The sequence below is a fragment of the Thermobia domestica genome, chromosome 5 (assembly GCF_964235325.1).
Source record: "Thermobia domestica chromosome 5, izTheDome1.hap1.1, whole genome shotgun sequence".
NCBI lineage: Eukaryota > Metazoa > Arthropoda > Insecta > Zygentoma > Lepismatidae > Thermobia > Thermobia domestica.
The window spans coordinates 199,853,220-199,873,947 of record NC_137458.1 but is presented as its reverse complement, the minus strand read 5'-3'; the positions used below and the strand labels follow the sequence as shown (position 1 = coordinate 199,873,947).

The window sequence follows — 20,728 nt, the reverse complement described above, 5'->3', positions numbered from 1 at the left end:
CATTGATGACCATGAGGAACATTTCTACCAAGTTATAACTATGATTGAGAAACGATATCACGGCCACTGGAGTAAGTCTGCGCTTGCCGATTGTTCTTGGACAATCACTAGAGATGTTTCAGAAACAAGAGACAGGCAAAGAGGCACCATTTGCAATATCCATGTAAGTTATGTTTTATCACTTTCATTTTATATAGTTTTAATTTCTTATTGACGCTTTTATATGCTTTTGAACAAACGCTGTGCCAAGCACACACACAATCAATTATCATACCCTATAACCTATATGTAAAGTAATTTTTGTCTCATATGCAGAATGTCAAGCGTCATAATAAAACGCATTTTCCTCTCTTCACGTACGAACACCACTTTATACATTTTTATTTTATATCTCACTTTTCCCTATATAAAATTTGCTATTGTCAAGCATGATTGAAAATACTTTTCCCTCGTAATTATTGCAAATATTGCAATGAAACTTGGCACACGCATTGCGTATGAACCACAGTAGTTTCAAAGTATATTGTATTTTGGTATCTGTAGCTCGAGCCGCACCAGGGAGCACTACATTTGAAGAAAAGGATTTTTTGGACGGAAAATTCCCAAGTTTACCCCAATGTTGCAATTTCACGTACATCACACACACACACACACACATTCTCATGGCACTACTTGAAAGACTGTTTTCTCTGAAGAGAATGACGTATAAATCGTGATACTCAAATAAATAATATTGTTTGAATTCTTTTTATTTTGTATCTCACTTTCCCTATGTGAAATTTGGTATTGTCAAGCAGAACTGAGAAATATTTTTCTCTCATAACCATTGAAAATATTACAATGAAACTTGGCACATGTATACGTATAAACGACAGTAGTTTTAAAGGTATATTATATTTGGGTACCTTTAGCCGAGACCGTACCAGGGGGTGCTACATTTTAAAAAAGAGATTTTTGGACGAGAAATTCCCAATTTTACCTTAAATTTCCCTCCTCTTATACAGTATGTACACATGCGCATAGTACTATTTTTCAAGCTTAGTTTATTCTGAAGCGAATGATATATGAACCACGATACTCGGATGAACAAAATTGAAGCAATAACTATATATTTAAGTGAAAGGTCAAATAGAAAATTCACGAATGTAAAAGTGTCAACACTACATAACACATATTTCTGTCGATTACACTTAAACTCGAACCAATTCAGCATTTTTATTGTCATTTGCGTATTCAGCATCCTCATTTACATAAGAAAATATATTGCTTTTCCAAAGCATGAAAAAAGTTAAAATTTGTTGTCCAGTGTTATGAATCCAAAGTTTGTTCCTTGGATGCCTTTTCAAATATTAAAACTGTCATGTGTCTTACATTTTAACTTTTTTTTCTGTATATTAAAAAGTAAAAAGTAATCAAAATTTTCTAATTTGAGCTACGTGTCATGAAAGGTTATGGACACCCATATGGCGCACTTTTAACAAGATGATGCATGGTCGGCACACTGGTTTTCACGCAACGTTACTTCTCGCATTGTAGAGCGGAATCTGCAATATATACATGAGAGTCAACTCGGGAGTTGTTTTCCAGCAGAGTTGTTTTCTTACTTCTCGTAGAAAAAAAAAAAAAGATAAAACGCAAACATTCCTCCGAAGCATCTTATTAAATACAAGTATACTTTTGCAACTTTTAAACTTAGTTCATCATATCAGATGGATTATGTCAAATGTCTTTGGGGGAGCGGGAAAGTCACGAACAAGGCACTGGGATTGTTCTTTAACGAATATAAACGAGAATGTTGTTTCAGCACTCCTCACCATATTTTCATTTTCTACATTGCATTGACAGTTTGATTAACGAATTTTTTTGTTAGCTTTAAAATGATCTGGAATTTAATTTCCTTTTCAGCATTGAGAACATCGCTATGTAGGATAAAGAATCCCAACTACATGAATTCCCACCGACAAACAAGCCCGTGCCTCCCACTTCAAAGGCATGTAAGTTAATCATATAGCCACGAAGGAATTTTCAAACACGTTAGAATATAGGTTATTAGATTGGTGACAATGAATACCGAAAAATATTCTTTTGTTGCTTTCACATTTGTTTCTTTATATTTCATCACATACATAAATAGAAAGACTGATAATTGAATGCCTTTTATTTATATATTTATCATTTAGGATAGCCCTTAGATGATACTTTTGTAACCTTAACTTTTATCGTTGACGTAATTCAACTCGTTAGCTGTTTTACTTCAAAGAACTGATTGAATTCTGCTTATTTCATCAACGCGCTACTGTTTTGCATAGCGTTCTCTGTTGTTTGCTTGAACAAAGAGCAAACTGTGTCACAATCACAATGTGGAAAAGGTCTTTTCAGGCCCGTAGCTAGAACTCAGACAGAAGGGCCGAGATCATACTTCATGGGGCCAATTTTGCATCTTACCTTAGATACAAACCAACTAACAACTGCAAGTTTCAGGGGGACTAAATTGCTTGAAAGGAGCTGACCATCTGGTTACGAGTGTCTTTGACCAGCTTGCTCTACGATATGTATGATCTCTCTGCTATGCTAGATGTATGGCATAAAGTTTATAGAATAGTTTATAGAATGATGAGATATAACCTCTTTACGGCCAAATGGCGAATATAGAGACACGCTCCTTCTCAAGGAAAAATATAAATATTTCTGTATTATTTCCGTATAGATGACAAACGTATTTTTTTGTCAATTTGTTAGAGTATTAATGTGGTCTCAGTCCATTGGTAGTACAACTTTCTAGTATCCCCAAGTATTACAACGGCAAATATTCCAGGGGGGTCGCGCCCCTTAAAAAGAAAATGCAATTCATTTTGTGTTTTTTTCAACAAGATGAGACAATAGTATTTTTTTCTGTCACTGTATTATGCCAATAAAAAGCTCTCAGTCTATTCTTACTACAAACTAGCTAATATCCCCAAGTGTTATAGGGGATATTATTTGCGCCTGCTCCGAATCTTCCCTTATTTTGCATAATAAGAATGATACGCGCGCCCCCTTAAGAGAAAATATAGTTCATTTTGTGTTTTTTTTTTTCTGTTACATGGTCAGGCAATAGTATTATCTCTGTCAATATATTAGATCAATAATTTGCTCTCAGTCTATTCTTATTACAAATAGCTAGCATCCCCAAGTATTACGGCGGATGTTTTATGTCTCATCCGAATCTACCATTCCTTTCTACCGAATCTACCATACGTCTAACTTATTGAAAAAATCTAAGAATTATTCGAGATAATTTTTGTGATGGTGCGTCTCGTCAACCCCAGCAACAAGATAAGCATAAATCTCCCAGACTGGCCAGATATACTTATATAAGCAGTGTTCGAAGTGGAAAAAAAGCAGAGGCGGTATGTTTTATTACGATTTTGACTCGACATACCGGCTATCTAAATGTTGAAATTTAGTAAGGGTATGTTGCCTAAAAGATTGAATTTCTATTTAGGCCTAAATAATGACTGAAAAACATTGGAGAGCTTCTCTCTAGTAACGCGGGGTAGGGTAAGGAGAGACTTTGATCCCCTGCCAACAACTTTCTGAAAAAAAAAATCTTATGTGTACGAGTATTATAGAGCTTTATACACGAAAATGCTCAAAAATCGAATGAGGATAATAACAATTTCCGTCGGGAAAATTCCAGGTCCCTCCCCGACTGTGGTGTATTCCAAATCCCCGGAAGGTTCACCCCCCAAGCAAACAACCCCTAAATCCACCCGTGCTCAAAACACGGCATTTATATTCTCATTAAAACAATATGCATTAAGGCAAGAACACACACACACACATACATAACAAAGAAAACAATTCAATATGGCACATCAAAATATAAACTATGTGAACTTGTTTGAAGACACCTCATTTTAAAACCAAAAGTAGGAAAAAGATAACTAAAATGTCGGTGTTGTCAAGTGAGAAATTATTTCTACATAAGAAATTAAATCCTTTTACATGCAAAGCTATTCGTCAATTACTGTGTATAAAACTGGATTTATTAAATGTATTTAGCATCTGCTTTCCAGTGACGATATGTTTTAATCATTGAAAAACCATGGACGGTACGCCTTCATCACTGAAAAATCAGAGGCAGTATGGCATACTACTGCATATCGCCTCACTTCGACCACTGTATATAAGAGAAAAAGAAAGCGACTTCAAACTGAATTATAAAGAGGTTTAATTATATATATATATATATATATATATATATATATATACACTATAGAATTATAAAGAAAGTTAAGAATTTCTTAACTTCAGTTTTATAACATTGAAAATTTACAATTCACCGTTTAGTATAGTCAAAATAATTTTCCTTTAGAGCAGGGCGCAAAATTTCAAAGTGAGACGCTTTCGCCAATCCAAAAATGATAGTCGCCAGTATCACTCACGTAAAAATTTTGAGAGGTTTCCCCTCCCCCCACTTTTAGTTTGACAAAGAAAGAAATTACATCAGGGCATAACATTTCAAAGCCAGACAATTAGATTCAGGTTAATCAATTTTGAATTGGACAATTCATATACATGTTAAAAAATAGCATACCTTAAGACTTCACGTTTGTGTAAAGTTCTCTCTCTGCACTGAAGTACCTGTTGTAGATTGAAGTTTTCGGATCAAAACCATTACTTGGCTGTTGCCATTGATGGTAATTGTCAGCAAACCATCCAGTGCGTCAGTCTTCAGTGAATTCCTGTAGGCAGTCTTAACTCTGTTGAGTGTGCTGAAGCCTTTCTCACGTGAAGCAGTACCTGTGAGTACTCACAGGTAAAACTGCACAAAATGTGACAATTGGAAGCAAATTTGGGAATCTCGTAATGAAGTTTTCACTATAAATCTTTTTCAGTGTCTGATTCAGCGTCAGTGAAGAAAACAGAAGTTTATATTCTGCCCAATGTGCTAAAACAAGGTCCACTTCTTTACTGTATACATCTGGTTGCAAGTATTTAGAAACCAGTTTTATTTCTTCCACACCAAATTTAAGGATTTTCAAGACTTCATTTTCCATGTCCGTGTTGAAGACTTCACATTCCATGTTTTCTCTCATTCAGGAACAATTATTTTCGTGTGGAACTGATACTGCGCAGCCCTGTGAGTTTAGGCAGAAATTATTGCTACTAATCACTGGTCGCCAGCTCTAAATTTCTAGTCGTCAGTGGCGACGTGGCAACCAGAAATTTTGCGCCTGCTTTAGAGAATAATCGAACTATTGAAACGAAAAGTAATCTTTCAGTTTTACTTCCCACGATATGCACATAGGCTAAGGGAGCCGGTGAAGATGAGAATAAATGAAGTGATTGGATGAAGAAAGTGATAGGAAAGAGAACCCCCACATACGGTGTTTCTACATCAAAAATCCTACTTGGTGTGAGCTGGGTTCGAACCGGAACCTCACGCACAAGAGATGAATGCTATACAACTGAGCCACCGCGGCCCAATGTTACCTAACTAAGACTAAATAAATGAAATTATTATATAGACACTAGTTTCTGTGGAAATAATACCAAACTTAGTAATCTCCCACACACTCATATCTATCTATCTATCTATCTATCTATCTATCTATCTATCTATCTATCTATATATATATATATATATATATATATATATATATATATTTATATATATATATATATATATATATATATATATAACTTTATTGCCTATGGAACCTAGTGGTTCAATGCCGCGTTCACAAAAGCTCTCAATTGACTTTTGTCCTTAGCCAACTAAATCTAGTTCCTAATATTGTCCTCCATCTGCGCCTAGATCTTCCTAATGGCCGTTTTCCTATTGGATTTCCAGTTAAAACTTTGAAAGCGATCCTACTTTCTTCCATTCTGGCTACGTAACCTGCCCACCTGCGTGTCCTGGATTCTATGACCCTAACAATGTTCGTTAAACGGTATTAATTATGCAGTTCCCCGTTCATTCCCCGTTCCCGTTCCTCTTGGTTTTGAATTACGTATCAGGAGTTTATCCTCAAGTACTTTCAGTCTTCTTTCTTCCCTGAGAGTAAGCGACCATGTTTCGCAACCATGCAGCACGATTATCGTTTTATATATTTTAAGGGGTCTAGGTCAAAACCCCCACAGCCAAAACCCCCACACTCAAGAAATGTCAAAACGCCCACACGATCGGTCATAACTCCCACACAAATGGACAAATCCCCCAAACGCACGAACGGTCAAAACCCCCACAGCCAAAACCCCCAAACTCAAGAAATGTCAAAACGCCCACACGATCGGTCATAACCCCCACACAAATTGACAAATCTTCCAAACGCACGAACGGTCAAAACCCCCACAGCCAAAACCCCCACACTCAAGAAATGTCAAAACGCCCACAAAATCGGTCAAAACTCCCACACAAATGGACAAAACAGCCACACATAGCAACGGTCACAATCCCCACATAAATGGACAAAACCCCCACACAAATGGACAAAACCCCCGCATGCAGAAATTGTCACAACTGCCACAAAAATGGACAAAACCCCCACACAATCGGACAAATCCCCCACACTCTGAAATTATCGTGATTGCACGTCTTTGTTGCGGCTCTTTAAGACGCCTACTTTAGTGTTTCTGTCATTACAAAACAGTGCAAGAAGAATAGTTGCAACATCAGTTTAAGTGGAATAAAAAGTATTATGAAAACGTACAAGGGCAAGAAATACAACCAGGATCATTTCAGAGTTTGGGAGATTTGACCGATTGTGTGGGGTTTTTGTCCATTTGTGTGGCAGTTGTGACAATTTCTGCATGTGGGGGTTTTGTCCATTTGTGTGGGGGTTTTGTCCATTTATGTGGGGATTTTGACCGTTGCTATGTGTGGCTGTTTTGTCCATTTGTGTGAGAGTTATGACCGTTGGAGGTTATGACCGATTACCAGTGTGGGGGTTTTGGCTGTGGGGGTTATGACCGTTCGTGTATTTGGGAGATTTGTCCATTTGTGTGGGGGTTATGACCGATCGTGTGGGCGTTTTGACATTTCTTGAGCGTGGGGGTTTTGGCTGTGGGGGTTATGACCGTTCGTGTGTTTGGGAAATTTGTCCATTTGTGTGGGGGTTATGACCGTTTGTGTGGGCGTTTTGACATTTCTTGAGTGTGGGTGTTTTGGCTGTGGGGGTTTTGACCGGTTCCCATTTTAAGCTTCAAATTCCTTAACAAAATTTTCGATAACTAAATATTTTGAACTGAATAATAACACGAATTTCCTGCTTTCACTCGACATTTAATTTTTTCCTGAGTATGGTTTTAGTTTGTTAATATTGATCCAAGATATCTACTTTGTTGAAAGTATTATTTAATATTTTGATACGTACATAATTTACAGTACTAGATCCCGACGAGCCTTCATATATTTAGTTTTTTTTTTCTGCATTGGCTTCTAAACTTATGCCATTTGCAAGCATTTAATAGAACCTCTACATTTCTTTCTATTGTTCTCATCAGATTTACATGATCAGCAAAGCCATAACCTGGTGAGAACCATTTAGTTCTAGGCCCTGGCTGCTATCTTTGATTTTCCTTATATCGTACTCCAAAACAAAGTTGAATGTAAATGGCAACAACGCATCTCCTTGTTTTAGGCCATTTCCGACGTGAAAGTTCATGGACAAGAATTTTGCTTCTCGGACTTTACTTTGATATTCATTTATACACATCTTAATTAATCTAACTAGCGTTTATGGTATTCCAAATTCTGTAAGAATGTTTTACAATGTTTCCCTCCTAACTGTGTCGTAGGCCCTCTAATATCAATAAATAATTGATGTTCCAGGATATTGTATTTCCATTCCTCTTCGAATATTTGTCGAATAGTAAGTGTCTGGCCGATAGTAGCCCCATATCGCCTAAATTCATGTTGATAATGTCCAATAAGTTCATCTGCATATGGAATCAATCTTGCTGATAGAATGTTTGAGAGGATTTTATAGGATGTTGACAGAAGAGAAATGTCTCGATAATTATTACAATCAGTTTTGTCGCCTTTCTTATGAATTGGAACAATGATTGAGTCTTTCCACTCTTGTGACAATTTCCCCTTGTTCCAGATAAGAAGAATGAGTTTGTGTATTTTGTTCCACAACTTTTTCCTTCCAGCTAACGTTGACTTAGCCGGAATTTCGTCTACACCCGGAGATTTGTGTTTCTTTAATTTTTTAAATAGCATTTTCTATTTCTGTTCTAGAAGACTCTATTAGACTCAAGAATATGCCATTCTGCTGTGTGCATTTTCCTTTGTCCATTAACATTAGTTTTGGCTACATGTTAAGCAAATCGTCAAATAAATCGTCCCATCTATTCGGTATACTATTTGTATCAGTGAGAATTGTTCCATCGTTAATAGCCTTTCCCGAATATTTTTGTTTTTACTATTATCTTCAAGTTCCTTAATTTAGTTTTAAAAATATAGCGTTTGTTGTTCTAAAAGTTTTGGAAGTTTCCCGCATGATCTCAGCGAAATCTTGTGTATTTTATTGTTCGAATTTTGAAGCCAACAGTTTTTTTTTCTGTTTTCTCTTCTCTGCTAGTTTAGTGCATTCCTGGTCGAACCATGATTTGTCCCTATATTTTTCCGTGCCCCAATTTTTCTTTTGCTGAAATTTTAATGCTATCCCTAATTTCAACCCAAGTATCCTCAACACTAGCGTATTCCAAACCTTCTAAAACTGACAATACATTTGACACTTCAATCTGGTATTCCTCTCTTGCTTGACTCTCTTCTAATATCTTTAAATTAAACCTCTCCCTTTTCAGATGTTGAATATTTTGTTTATTCAATGATACTCCCTTTGATGTTATCAGGTCACAGTCACAGTCAGCTTCCTGAACAGTTATCAGTGTCACAGTCAGCTCCTCTGAACGACTGAACATTAATTATGCTAGACTGTCTTCTTTTATCTTCTAAAACGTGATCACTTTGATTACGTGTTTTCTATTTGGTGAGGTCCAAGCATATTTATGTCTGTCATGATGTGAGAATTTTGTACTCTTCACGATAAGGTTTTGGATGTTACAAAGTTAATGAGTCTGCATTACTTATGCAGAATTATATTTCCTTTAATCCGTTTGAAAATATTCTCTCATTCTACTTCCGTAATGAAATTCCCTAATTGACTTTTTACATGGTATCGCGAAAGTTGGTCAAATACCCGTTCTACTTTTTCGTAAAACTGACTTTTAAAACGTCGTCCCTCTCTTGTGTTGGGGCATGCACATTTAAAACAATAATACATCACCACCGACCCTTAAAAATAATAAAAGAAAGTATCATTAACAAATTTAACACGTTTAATTGCTGATATTATTCGTTTATTAACAAAATACTCTGAACCTAATTGGTGATTTTTATTTCCATCAACGCAAAAGAAACGTAAAATTTCCGGACTTTACTGCTATCTTCCCTTCCCATCTATTTTTCTGAACTCCTACTAGGTCCATGTTGTATTTCTGTAACTCACTCATCACGGCTTTTAATGTGCCTGCTCTAAAACACTCCTTATATTTCATGTTCCAAAACTCATGTCCATCTTACTTTGCTGAGGTCATGCCAAGTTATGAGTTCTCGCTCGAGGCTTCTGTGAATGTTTCTAAACATATTTTTTGTACAGAATAAGGTCGTTAGCTTTACGCCAAACCCCAAAGCTGGACGACAACACCTTGTCATCTTACCATAACTTATTCAATATATTTGTAGCTAACCTCTATATTAGCAGCCTGAGGACGTGACATACTGTGGTGATAGGAATCCACATTCCACATTATACGATCATTTTTTTGTAAGGGAAGAACCTCCCTGATGGCCGTATGGTGTAACTACTTCTTCGCATTGCAAGTCTCCAGACTTCTTTCGCCATGGAATCCAATCGTTGATTGAGACATGATAGAAATGTGTAGCTTTACCTTGAGACCTGACTAATGTAGTTTTCAGTTTTTTTTTCACCTTTGAAAGTGACAAAGTCAACGGACATTTCAATCACACAAACACTATTTTAATAATGTATCTTCGTAACATTGTTTCATTTGCTTCAATACTTTGGTTTAGTTTGTTTAACACTCTATTTTTGCACTAACGTGATATGTAAATCATAACGCTGAATCAAAATACATAAGCTCCCACTGCAAATCGAAGGCGGAATCATGCGCTTTAACGTCTTTCCCACAAAGAGGTACATGGGATTTTTCGTTTCGATTTCGTTAGGAATATAGTGAATACGGGTAAACTTGAAAAATATATTTAAAGAAAGAATACCCACCGACACATAACTTGATAGTCCGTAATCCAAGAAATTTAATGAAAATCCTAGCTGTACCTGCGCTCTCTACATAGCGCATCATTCACATATGAGCATGACTCTTCTTGTCATTCCTCACATCTGTAAATGTCCCTTGTCAGACACAAGTGAAAGACGTCTTGATAAAAATCGGCAAGGGGTACCATAAAGAGATTTTTTCGATTATATTTTCAATATCTCGTACCGTTTGCAAAATTTGAGCCTATTTCCGGTCGGAGTTTCTAATTCATGTACGATCAGCGTTTTCTTTCTTCTCGCATGCAGTACGTAATAAGCAAATACATTACATACACAATTAGTTATGTCAGTGATATATGGTGCTCATTGGGCAAAACACTCCAAACAATAAAGATTCATCTTAGCATGGAGAAATGGTTATCCTTCGTTTTTCTCAATATAATTTGGCCTTGAAACAAACACATTAGAGATATACAACCCCAGTATACAAACATATTGTATTAGAATGTATAACTCTGCTTTATCTATATATTAAAATGCTAGGTTTATATGTTTGTCTCAAAATAAAACTTTACATGTGTATCTCCAATTGTTTCGACAATGAGATTTTGAAAATCACAAGTGCTAGAAACCCAACACCGTTTACGCTTGTTGATTCCAAATTTTGTGTAGATTGTCCAGTAATAATTGAATATTTAAAAAAAGAGGCCGTTATTTTTTACCCCATTTTTTACGGGTATACTGGAAGTATTGAAAAAGTAAAAAGTAAAGCATCATATCCTATGAGTTACACATTCCAACACAATATGTTTGTATACTGGTGTTGTATATCTCCCAAGCGTTTGTTTCATGGCCAAACGGTAATGAAAATCGAAGGATAACCAGTTCTCGGGGCTAAAATGAATCTTTATTGTTTGGAGTGCTTTGCTCAATGATCACAATATATCACTGACGTTATAATTAGTTATGTATGTAATGTATTAATACTGCATGGAAGAAGAAAGAAAATACTAATCACACATGAATTAGAAGCTTTAAACGGAAGTAAACTCAAATCTTGCAATGGTGCGAGATGAAAAAATAATAGAAAAAAAAATCTTCTTTGTGATACCCCTTACCGATTTTTATCAAGACGTTCTTCACTTGTGTCTGTAAAGGGACATGTACAGATGTTGTGAGAAATGACAAGAAGATTCATGCTCATGCTCATATGTAAAATGTGAATGATGTGCTGTGTAGAGAGCGCAGGTTCAGCTAGTTACCCTTTTAATATTTCAACACTTCCAGTGTACTCCTAAAAAAATGTAATAAGGAAATAACGGCTACGTTTTTTTTAAAATATGCAATTAGAACTGGACAATCTACAAAAATTTGGAATCGACCAGCGAAAATGGTACGTTTCTAGCACTCGTAGTTTTCGAGATCTCATTGTCGAAAGGATTGGGGACAAACATATAAACCTAGCTTTTTATTATATAGACTAGCTGAACCTGCGCTCTCTACACAGCGCATCATTCACATATGAGCATGAATCTTCTTGTCATTCCTCAGGACATCTGTACATGTTCCTTTACAGACATAAGTGAAGGACGTCTTGATAAAAATCGGTAAGGGATATCATAAAGGAGAGATTTTTTTCGATTATTTTTTCATCTCGCACCGTTTGCAAGATTTGAGTTTACTTCCGGTTGGAGTTTCTAATTTATGTGTGATCAGTATTTTCTTTCATCTTAGACTGGAAAAATGGTTATCCTTCGTTTTTCATTCATTTGGCCATGAAACAAACTCTTGGGTGAAATACAACCCCTATATACAATTATGTGGTGTTGAAATGTATAACTCGTAGGGTATGATGCTTTACTTTTCTAAAATTTCAACACTTCCGGTGTACCCCTAAAAATTGTAATAAAGAAGTAACGGCTATGTTTCTTTATAAAAATATTGAATTTGAACTGGATAAACTACGAAAAATTTGGAATGGGCGAGCGAAAACAGCACGTTTCTAGCACTTCTAGTGGTTTTCGAGATCTCATTGTTGAAAAGATTAGGGACAAACATATAAACCTAGCATTTTAATATATAGACTAGCTGAACCTGCGCTCTCTACACAGCGCATCGTTCGCATATGAGCATAAATCCCCTTCTCATTCCTCACAACATATGTACATGTCCCTTTACAGGCACATGTGAAAGACGTCTTGATTTAAAAAAATCGGCAAGGGGTATCATAAAGGGGAGATTTTTTCGATTATTTTTTGTCAATATCTCGCACCGTTTGCAAGATTTAAGCCTACTTCCGGTTGGAGTTTCTAATTCATGTATGATTAGTGTTTTCTTTCTTCTTGCATGCAGTATATAATAAGCAAATACATTACACACACAATTAATTATAATATCAGTGATATATGTTGTTCATTGGGCAAAACACTCCAAACAATAAAGATTCAACTTAGACTGGAGAAATGGTTATCTTTCGTTTTTTATTATCATTTGGCAATGAAACAAACGCCTGAGCGGTATGCAACCCCTATATACAACAATATGGTGTTGGAATGTATAATGCGTAGGATATGATGCTTAAGTTCTTTTTAAATCTCAACACTTCCAGTGTACCCGTAAAAATGCAATTAGGAAGTAATGGCCATGTTTTTTTTTTTAAATGTTCAATTAAAACTGGACAATCTACATAAAATTTGCAATTGATCAGTGAAAACGTCATCTTTCTAGAGCCTGTAGTTTTTGAGATCTCATTGTCAAAACGATTGACCACAAAGATATAAGCATAGTTTATAAGAACTCGGAAGATGGAAGCACAACTCACATGCATTGATTTTAGAGAATGCTTATTAAAATACAAAGGCTTTGAACAATAATTTTATATCACAAACTTTATGAAAAAGCTATAGTTAATTAATTTAGACTATTTAAAGTACAAATACTTAAAATGTTTGTTAAACGTGAAATTACACATAACCGTAAATGAAAGATTTGAAAGCTAAAGTTATAGGTTGGAGCTTAGGCGCTTTTAATTTTCATCAGTTCCTGAATCGCCCCAGGAACAGAAGATAACATCATTCGTCTGAACTAACATAACCTTGTGATGTGACGTCCAAAGCACTGCATTTCATTCATTCATTACAGTTGTTCATTATATTACTGCAGCCCTCAACTTTCTTTCCTCTTAATTAGTGTTTATGTAATAAATGCCAATATTGTCTTCTTGCCATTAACCTATTAATGTTTGTGTTATATATATGTTTTTTCTCCTGGAATCATTTCAATCCATGTGTTTAATATTAATGTGATGAATAAAGAAATAATAAACCTGGCAACCCTTAGACCACCTACATTTCCATAGAGACAATTGATCTACATTACAGCACTTACCCGAAGAAAGGGCACAACCCTTTAAACGGGACGACGAACAAAAAAAAAACGCTTTTAATTGCTATTGTAGCATTTTAATAGATAGATTATGCATGTGTTCCCACGTTAGAAAATATAAGTTGCTTATGCCTTTTCGTTGTGGTCACTTAATATCATTATTTCACTCTCCTGCCTGTTTTAGAAATGTATGACATTGGTTCATACTTCTACTATTCTTTCGAAATACTCATATTTCACGCGCTTCAACTTACTGAATATATATACTGTATTTATTTTATTTAAAAATCATCCTTTAAATCTCAGCCACACTTGTGGCTACGATTGCACTCCTTGCTTAGTGGACCCTCACAAAATAATAATAATAATAATAATAATAATAATAATAATAATAATAATAATAATAATAATAATAATAATAATAATAATAATAATAATAATAATAATAATGAAAAGTTCAAAAGCTCTTCTGTAATAATTTCCCATCAGATGGTTTGATAACAACCTTTTCTGTTTAATTCATGGTAGTAAGACTACAACATTTATGTGCCTCTCTTTCTCCGTTTATCTGAGTTCGAAATGGATCTGTCTGCTGAGAAAGAAGTGGAAGGGGTGGGAGTAGGGCAGCTCTGATAATCGAGTAATCGATAACAATTCGATAAAATTTCAAAACAGTTTCGTCAATAAAGAATTTTAATTTTATCGAATGATCGAACTTCCGAGACTCTCCAATTGTTTAAGACTCTCGAAATGTTTGAGACTCTCGAATTGTTTGAAACTCTCGAAACGTTTGAGACTCTCGAATTGTTTGAGGTTTTCGAAATGTTTAAGACTCGAAATTTTTGAGACTATCGAAATGTTTGACTCTCGAAATGTTTGAGACACTCGAAGTGTTAGAAACATTCAACGAGTTTGAGAGACTCGAATTATTTGAAAGCAGCAAATACTGAAAGATGTGGAAGAAACAATGCAATCGATGTTATCATAGATGTAGGCCTATATATGTACTACATATACGCAGGGTGTTCATTTTAAAAGTTGCCTCCCTTGAAATGAAGTGAAAGAAGAGTTTTTACCCACTCTTTAAGACCAATGTTTATACATGTACAAGGATTAAGTAGTCTGTCAGGGGATAGAGAGAGAGAGAGAAAGGCAGACAGACAAACAGACAGAGAAAGAGAAAGGAAGATAAAACATGCATCACCCGAACAGGATTGGAATCCAAGATATCATGGGTCTTATGCAGAGTCGCTCTGACCCATGATTAGTGCCATACTAACATGTTACCTGCAGCAGTCAGGCATTTAGTATGACGCTAATCATACACCAAAACGGCTCTGCATAAGGCCCCATTAGTCTACAAACTGCCACTTTACCGATTGTCAACAACAGGGTAGGCAGAAAAAGTAAATTTTTAAATCTGGATTCGAGAATTTAAATTAAAGTTCTGGATGGAGATAGCTTCTGATATAGGTAGAGGTAAGGAAGTTCGATAAGGCTAAAGAGTGATCGAACTTACGTTTTGAGAATTTATTATCCGGTACTTGAAACCCTTTGAGTATTTGAGATTGTCTAAAGTTCGTGGAATATCTGGACTTCGAGTATCATTGAAACAAATTTTGGGAATTTTCAGTGCGAAGCTCATTCTAGATCGCGCTGTCTCTTTGTATGTGATGTCCGAAGATTACTTTCGAACAGATTGTATAATTTGGATAGAACCTACTTTAAAATGTTCCTCTTTGATTTCGTCATGCGCCTGTTGTTTTAGGTTGCCTCACGAGAAGGGGAACTCCCTTGAATTCGAGTATTTGTTCTTACTTTGAGTGTATTCGTGATGTTATGACTACTATTAGATAATATTAGGGTTTTCTCAATATTAATATTACTATTACCACTATAATCTTTTACTGTCTTTTTTGGATCTGACGTTTAATACGTTTCAGTAGTATATTTCAGTCTTTTTTCTTTCTTCATAGTGGACTCATGATATCATGTGTTATGTGAAGTAGGTAGATTTTACACCAAATTATTGATATGATTTAAAATAGTTTAAAGTTATACAACCCAATTAAATTTTAACTTGAGTGCGAGACCCGGGTTCGATTCCCGGCGGGAGCTCATATGGTTCGGATTCCACGTTAATCAGTAGGTCCAAGTCTCATATAGCCTCGCTGCTGAACGGGACGTACAACTCATAATCAACTCAACTCAAATTTTAACTACAATCCAAAAAGGCGAATACTGCAATGGTAATAGAAAACTAAATTTCATTACATTACTAAAGATCTCTTTCTATCAAATATTTACTGCATGGAAAACAAGCTAGACCCGCCCTTCCGCCAGTGTTCGCCTTTTCTGTTTTTTTTAACCACCATTTTTTTGCCCTCCATTTTCTTCTCTGCTGTCATTTTGAAATGCCTATGATCACGTACTGTAGTAATACGTAACGATTAGAAATCGGGACTTGAGACCGCCCCTCTATTTTTAGCGCGCCTTTCTATGAACAAAATTTCCGTTTTGCGTCATGTTGAAATGCATATGACCACGTATCGTAGTAATCGGACACATTCCCCCCTCCGATAAGAAAGTTCGCAGAAGAACCGCCGTTTTCGAACATTTATTGGGCACCGGCAGGAGCCCACCCCTCACGAAATTATAAGCCTGTAACTGTAGTTGACTAAGGTCAGTAATCGTGCAAAGAATCACTCTATTCGGTTTATCAGTTTAGAATATTATCATGATTATACTGCGTCACTTTCATATTGCCTCTATTTTCTTTTGGGCACCATGTTGAAATGAAATGGTAAGACTGACAACTTTTACTGTGCCGGTTCTGCTGTCTGTCGCACTAACATCGGGAATGGTGTCCAGAAATTTAGTCTTAGTTAGGTTACATTGGGCCGCGGCGGCTAAGTTGTGTAGCGTTCATCTCTTGTGCGTGAGGTCTCTGGTTCGAGCCCAGCTTGCACCAAGTAGGATTTTTGATGTAGGAACACCGTATGTGGGGTTTTTCTAAGACTCTCCTCTTTCCTACCACTTTCTTCATTAATCACTTCATTTATTCTCATCTTCACCGTCTCCCTTAGCCTATGTGCACAACGTTGGAAGTAAAACTGAAAGATTACTTTTCGTTTCAATAGTTTGATTATTCACTAAAGCAGGGCGCAAAATTTCCGGTCGCCATATATAATGCTATTCACTGTCATTTTGTTCATAGATGCAGATTAAAAGCAATATTTAATATAAGGCGTATTTTTTGGACTCGCATCTATTTTGAAAACCAATTATTAAAGCTTTAATTAAACGCAATTTTAACCTAGAATTAAAAGAGGGCCGAACGCTTGGTCGGAACAACCAATACAGACGGTGTTTAGAACACTGCTTCCATGGGAAAAAAAAAATAGTATACACTCATACTATTTGTTCAAATGACATCCCATGAAAAAGCGGGAGACGATAACCTCCCCTGTGTTTGCTGGAAACTGACAATCGGCAACATAATAAGCTCTACCTTTTGCATTTTTTCTTCCAATTTTCAGTTGTACATTTCAAGGTAGGCAAATTCAAACAATAGTTCTACTGAATTGCTCGTTCTAAATTCTAAAATGTACTTTCCATTTTTGCTTGCTTATGTTATTGTCTAATGTTACTCGAAGACAGATTCTATTTTAAAAAGCAGAAGGCCAAAAAAAGCGAGGTAGAGGGAGACCGGAGAGAATGCGGATAGAGAGGAGCTTTTATCTAGCACGTGGTTGAGTTTTTTGCATTGCTGATCGTTCTGTATTTCGGCTCGGCTATCCTGTGCTCTGGTCAACAAACCGCCAGTCTAAAAGTTAAGTCCTAGATCTCTGTGAAGGTTGGGTCTCCTGCAAGGGCGCCGATTTCTCTGTAACTTTGGGGAGGCCTATTTAGATATGTATGGTTGCAGACAAGGGTCTAAGAAAGCATATATCAGGATTTTAAGACTAACTCAAATTATGCCAAATATTGGATATTCATAAAAATACATACAACAATACATATAACAATAAAAATATATATGGAAATACACATAACAATACATATAACAATAACAAATACATATTCATAAAAATATATGGGCTGGCCCACATGAGCTTTGGGGGCCCGGGTCCCCCCAGGATCGGCGCCCTTGGTCTCCTGCCATCTAATAATTCTTTCAAACCTCAGATACCTAGAGAGACGGCGTAACTTTCTAAAGTTTTCCCAATTTTGGAGATGAATCAAATCTTTTTGTAAAAAAAAAAAAAAAAAAAAAAAGAATATCTAAAATGTACTTGCAGTAAGTATATTGCTGTGAAGAATTATGTGTAAATGATATTTTAGAATGAATAAATGGGAAGAACATAGAACTTCATTTATATCTCTGATTTAACCCACCTACTTAGTCACGATGTTCGATCTAAATTCCACGGCAAAAATAAAATGAGAGATTCATCACGGTCAGTGGTGTAAGCCAACATTTTATTCAGGAGGGGTTTACGAAAAGTTATATACTATTTAGGCAGTGAGTGTGCTATGACTGAGAATTTAAAATACAATATACATTCTCTACTTCCATCATTCTTAAGTAAACAACATACTGCTACATATATGCGTTCAATCTCTGCTTAGTTTTGGTGCATGTCTTACATAAATCTCACTTAGAGAAACTTAACATTTAAACTTTGCATTTAAAAACATACACTGAAAGATTTTTTGTTTACATTTTTCAAAGAAAGAGGAGCAAAGGTTATTATTTATTTAATATTGCTCTTGCATTAAAGTATAAAATGAATAAATGACGTCGTGCAATTTTGGTAAACTGTGAAACCACTTCTTCAGGAATTACAGGAATTTTCAGAACAGCAGTAAGCAAATGGACTAGTAAGTCGATATCGGCCCATTGTATTTCGAGGGAAGCTTTTCAGTTTCTTAAGTAATTAAATCTGTTTCAGCTAAAACAGTAGGCGTAGGTAAAGTAGCTAGTATTTGTAACATTTCCATACATTGGAATAAAATATTTGATTGTACTGGACCAATGTATCAACGTCAATACTGTTTGAGGTCATTCACTTTCTATAGTCTCATTCCACTGTAACATCGACAGTACAAATTAAAAAGTATAGTTATGAGATAAGGTAAAGTATCTTAGTACATTTTCTAAGTTCAGTGACAGAGGTATCTTTAACTATAGACTCGGAATGAATCCCTGAATACTTGTAATAATGTGTCTCTGGTTTACAAACTCCTCGATTCTGAAATGACAATCTAGAATTGGTATGAAAACTGATCTTCTATAATATTCTTCTGGAGCAGATAAATTTAATATTTTTCTTGTTACACTGGGGAGAGGAAGTTCGCGCTTTTTCCAACATTGATTCATTTGTAACGGCAATGTTTATGACTTCAACGAACACAATTTGAATTTGCTGTCTGCATTGAAACGCCAATAATTTATTAGCATTAAAGTATCATCATGATGTTGACACGTCTCCATAAAAACAAAATTTAATGATATTTTCTCATTTCAACATATTATGAGTCATTTATGTTATTATACCTACAGTATACCAAGAAAATTACATAAGATCAAATATTCTGTGCAGTTACTGTCTAGATTCCAAAATATTAAATTTGATAGTGTATGATATAAAGTTAAATATAGTGTTTGAATTGAATAGTAAAGAACACATGAGTACAAGAAGTACATTGGAAGTTGTAATGGTCAATAATCAACTCGTCGTAAAGAAATGTGTGTTTATTGTGCTGTATATGTAAAACCTTATATTTATTTTCAAAAAAAAGATCTAAAATATTTTTGGGAGGATCACAGCAATGTAAGATATAACATCACTAATAGTAAGGAATATGAATACACCTACTTGGAGAGAGCTTGTGACGTAATCACCTGAACTTAAGGGGGGAGACTACTAAATATTTTTCGAAAGCTAACAATTTTTCTTTTGCCCATTTTGCGCAAGTAAAAAGAGATAATGAAATGTAACTTACCACAATAGTAGACAATGTTATTCTACACCCAAAAATATGAATCGGAAGAATGTTTGGTGTTGCCATCCATAGAAATTACAGTGTGACCAGAATATGAATCACCCAAAAATCTAGATTAAGGTAGCGACTAGTAAAATGAAGTCAACGGTAATTGATGACTTATCATGCTGTCTTTGTTCCTTGTTAACTACTTTTTAAATAACATTTGTATTTATTTTGAAATAACCTACATAAGTTAGTACAAAATAAATAAGTTATTGCACTGCACTGCAGTGCACTGAAGATATTATTAAATTATTATTATTATTTTTTTTTAACGAAGACGTAAGTGTTTTAAGACTATTTGTGTTTACTCACCTAATTAGAGGTATTCCAGAACTTTGATAATAGGCAGGTCACTTGTTGCTATTACACATGCGTAAACTACAACTGAAGCAAGAAACAAATTGATTCTCGTGGTAGATGAACACAAAATTAAGTATTGTCATCACAGAACTATCTTTGAGTGTAGTGACTCCAGAACGTTAAGGACCACGCCTACACTCTTCTCCTATTGGCGTATTCTTATGTGAAGATTCTACCCTTGTGTTGCTTTAATTATAGCTTGTTTTTGTTGCGCTTGTTATTTCTTCGTAGCTTTTTCCTTTACTTCAGACGCTAGCAGTATAAGTCGCGTGGCACTCTGTAGGGGAGCACTGTGTGCTCGACACGCTGTCAACTTATGCAAACTTTATTTCATTTTTTTTTACCAGTTCTATTTTATTACTTTTTGTATGAGGTATGCTTCATTTAACACAAAAAAATGTATATACACAACGAATATAAGAATACGTTGTTTGCTTCTCTATTCACACTTGTGACTTTCTTGTTGCTTTTTTTCATGATAATTCGCTGTAGACGTATTCACTAACACACAACATATACATACGTATATGAGATAATGTGTTGTAGTTGATCCAGCGTGCTGTTTTGTGAAATTACCAAGTGCACTGCATTTATGCCCCGGTCCATGCTCCGATTCATGCTGGTTCGGAGCCCAC

General features: G+C 35.5%; 1 protein-coding gene across 1 annotated transcript in view; it reads right to left on the bottom strand.

Annotated features, from left to right (window-relative positions):
- LOC145685360 (uncharacterized) overlaps nucleotides 1–20,233 on the bottom strand; it is a 135,542-nt gene extending 115,309 nt beyond the window's left edge. The window contains exon 1 of the mRNA XM_081757747.1: nucleotides 20,046–20,233. The gene's annotated coding sequence lies outside the window, so the exon portion shown is untranslated. The remainder of the gene's footprint in view (nucleotides 1–20,045) is intronic.
- Between the last annotated feature and the right edge of the window lie 495 nt (nucleotides 20,234–20,728).